The sequence below is a fragment of the Lupinus angustifolius genome, chromosome LG04 (assembly GCF_001865875.1).
Source record: "Lupinus angustifolius cultivar Tanjil chromosome LG04, LupAngTanjil_v1.0, whole genome shotgun sequence".
NCBI lineage: Eukaryota > Viridiplantae > Streptophyta > Magnoliopsida > Fabales > Fabaceae > Lupinus > Lupinus angustifolius.
Window position 1 is genome coordinate 14,731,536 of NC_032012.1, and position 3,904 is coordinate 14,735,439.

Consider the following 3,904-nt stretch of genomic DNA (forward strand, 5'->3'; position numbering starts at 1 on the left):
GAGTTTTTTTTATGCTCTCCCCCTAAATCGGCTATGGAGGGGGTTGTTATTTTTATTTTATCCATCCCCCCAAATTGACAATATAGAGCGAGTTTTTTGTTATAAATTTTTCCGCCAAACCCTAACCCTATGTATACACCCACAATTCTCAATACCTTTTTACAAACATTTCTCTACTCTCTCAACAGACTCAACTTTCTTTCAAGTGAGATATTTCATTCATATATTTTAGAGGTTAGTATATCATTCAATTACTATATTTTATCTCATTCTTTTATGTTTAGAATATTTAATTATTACAAATTATTGTTTTAATGTTATTAATTGTTAAATGTAGATGTCTATTGTGAGAGATATTGTTACTGATTTTAGTGATGAAGAGGATATTGGAATGTGTAGTGATGAGGAGGAGGTTCAGTTTGGTGATGGTTCATCTTGTAGTATGACATATACTACTCCATCATCATTTTTCCGTAACACAAATTTTGAAGTTGGTCATGATTTTGGACATACAACTGACTTAACGAATGAACCAAACGAATTTGAGTTGAGAAGTTGAATTGAACAGTTCACGAACTTCAATCGAGCAAAATTTGATTCGAAAATTTAACTCATTTTGAACTCAAGTCTTAGACATGAGGAACTTCTCTAATTCCAAAAATCTAGAAGTAATTGGCTCATCTATGAGGGTAGGAACACTCGATTCTTCCATCCTCTCATGACCATTAAGAGGAGGAAGAGACACATGTTAATATTATAGAACGATGAAGGTATGTGGATTCATTACTCAGACCTACTAGAAAACATGGCTATCTCATTTTATATGAACTTATATTATGAGGATAGTGTTGTATCTGTTTCTGTCTCTCAGGCTGTTTTCCCTAACTAGATGCAAACCAGATTGCCATGCTTGGTGCAACGGTCACTGATGAGGAGATTAGAAGAGCAAACTTTAGGATTGGGGCTATAAAGCTCCAAGTAAGGATGAAATCCAAGCTTTATTCTATCAGAGTAAATGAAACTTGGAAAGTGCGAAGCTATGTGAATTAGTGAAAAAGCTTTTCATTAACCCAAGCCTGGTGGGTGAGTTGAATGAGACCTTAATCACCCTCATTCCTAAAATGGATCAAGCCAACCATTTGAAACACTTCCAGTCATTAAAATCATCGCCTCTAGATTAGGACGTGTAATGCAACACCTATCATGGCCTCGTCAAAGAAGTTTTATCCTTGATCGATAGAGCAGTGTTAATATAATCATTACTCAGGAGGTTATTCATTCCATGAACAACAAGAGAGGGAAGATTGGGTATATGGCTATTGAAATCGATTTCGAGAAAGCCTATGACAAAAGATGATGAAGTTTGGTGAAGGACACCTCAGAGAGAAGTATTAGGCAAGGTGACCCTATTTCTCCATACATTTTTGTGCTTTGAATGGAACAATTATCTTAGTTGATTTGGACTGATAATAAAGCTGGCTTGTGGAGACCGGTCAAAATTTGTAGGAATGAGCCTTCCCTCACACATTTTGCCATCGGTGATGGTTTAATCCTTTTTTGTTGAAGCTAATTTGTCACGGGTTGAAGTTATCTCCACTTGCCTTGATTTATTTTGCAAGATTTCTGGCCACAAGTTTAACAAAGACAAAACTTGTATCTTTTTTTCGAAGAATGTTCATGAAAACATCTGACACCAAATCTATAATGAGTTCGAGTTCAACAAAACTAGTGACTTGGGGAAATACTTTGGTGTATCTATCCAACACTTGGGTTAAAGGAGTGGTTACAATTATATATTGGAAAATTCTGAACGACGTCTACGCAATTGGAAATGCATACAACTCTTTTTTGTTGGAAGGCTAACCTTAAGAAAATCGCTATTCAAGCCCTTTCGTCTTATATGATGAAAAGAACTCCTCTCCCTATCTCTATTTATGATGGACTAGACAAAAATTTACAAATCATTCATTTGGGGTGAGGAATCCACTAATGTGAAGTCTCATTGGGTGATTTGGGATGTAATGTGTAGACCCAAGAAATTAGGAGGCCTAAGTATCAAACAGTAGCTTTTAGTCAATCATAACTTCATGGTGAAATTGGTTTGGAAGGTTATAAATAATAGGGAGGAGCTTTAGGTCAAAGTCCTGCGAGCAAAATATAAATGTGGCAATGATATGATCTCAACTATATCAAAGTCTTCGAGGGAATCATATCTCTATAAATGACTCATAAAAGGTTGGTCTCTACTGCAAGATAATATGCGCTAGAGACTTGGAAATGGCATATTTCTGAATTTCTGGAAGGATATGTGAGTTCCAAATGAAGGTGCATAGGAAAGTTTGTTTTGAGACCAGAGGAGAAACATGTTGTCGTCGATTAAGGTTTCTGATTTCCTAGATGACAACAAGGATTGTAATTTTAGACTCCTATATGACACAATTTCAGTGGACATTACCAGTAAAATTGTGGCATTACGTCCACCTATGTAGCAAAATTTTGACGACAATGTGGTGTGGTTGGGCTCAAAAGACAACTCCTTATTATTTGCTTCAGCATACTCAAGCATCGCATGACATCTAGGGATACCTCTCCTTACTTTGGAAGTAGATATTTGGATATGGAAAGGCCCTTATAGAATCAATTAATCTTTTATTGTGGCAATTAGTTAGTAATGGACTTCCAATAAATAAGCAATGTAATAGGAACTATCAATAGAAAAATGCAATAAGATAGAAACAACAACTAAGAAGTTAACAGAAGATAAAAAAAAGTTATACTGGAAATATATTTCATCACAGTTGGCTGCTGAATAAGATACTAATAGCAACATTGAGGGAAATTAGGGTAATACAGTTATTGGGCTACATCAGTACAAGGTCCAATACTTTAATAAAAACAACCCAACATTAATTAATTAATTATAATCAGACATCCAAGTGGGTTTCCTCTTCACCCGAATGGGCCTAGACGAATGGGCTTCAATTGGAGTCTCATCATTGCCCACTCCTTCAAGTGTGACCTTGTCCTCAAGGTCAATTAATTTGGCTGGAATATAGGCTGGATTCGGTCCCTGTGATAGCTATTTTTGGGAGGGAAATTGAATTGAATCAGATGGTGGAGATTGCCTTGGAGCCAAAATCTTGGGTTGAATGGATGGCCCGATTGAAGGAGCCGTTTGGGCATTTAATGTCGCACTGTCCAATGCAAGTGGGGCCTCTGGAGCATTAATGGTTGTACCCTGGAACGGGTTGGACCATTGGATGGAATTGTGCCTTTTTGAATTGGACGGTCCCAAGGGGGAACCGTGTGGGAACCGTGTAGTTACACTGCCAATGAATCTGCATTAATAGCCTTGACTGCTGTGCCAACTACCCCATTTTGATCCAAGGGATACGAATCAATCTTCCCATCAAACGGTGATGCGGAATTTGAGCCATGAAAAGCACTAGATGGCACGTGAAGCCCATCTAAGTCAGCTAGGGAAGTATTATTTGGAGTCCCTTTTTGAACTAAGTACTCAGTGTTGTACTTTGTGTCCATCCCAATCTTTTCTTTCACCATGTCTTCTTTATACTGTCCAGAAGAAACATTTGGAACCCAAGTCCCTCCCAAGGCTATATCTTGGTCACCTACAATCCCATCTTGAGAGAACACCTGTAATTCTTCTTCTAGAATCGATGCCCTCTGGCCGTGAGGGTCACCATGGAACCGGCGAAGCAGTGAAACGTGGAATACCGGGTGGATCTTCGCTGTCTCCGGTAAAACAAGTTCATATGCAACGGGCCCTACACACCTTTTAATCTGAAACGGTCCATAATATCTTTTGAAAAGTTTGTTGGAAGTCCGTTTAGCTACGGATTGTTGACGGTAAGGCTGGAGTTTCAGTAAGACCCACTCGTCGGGA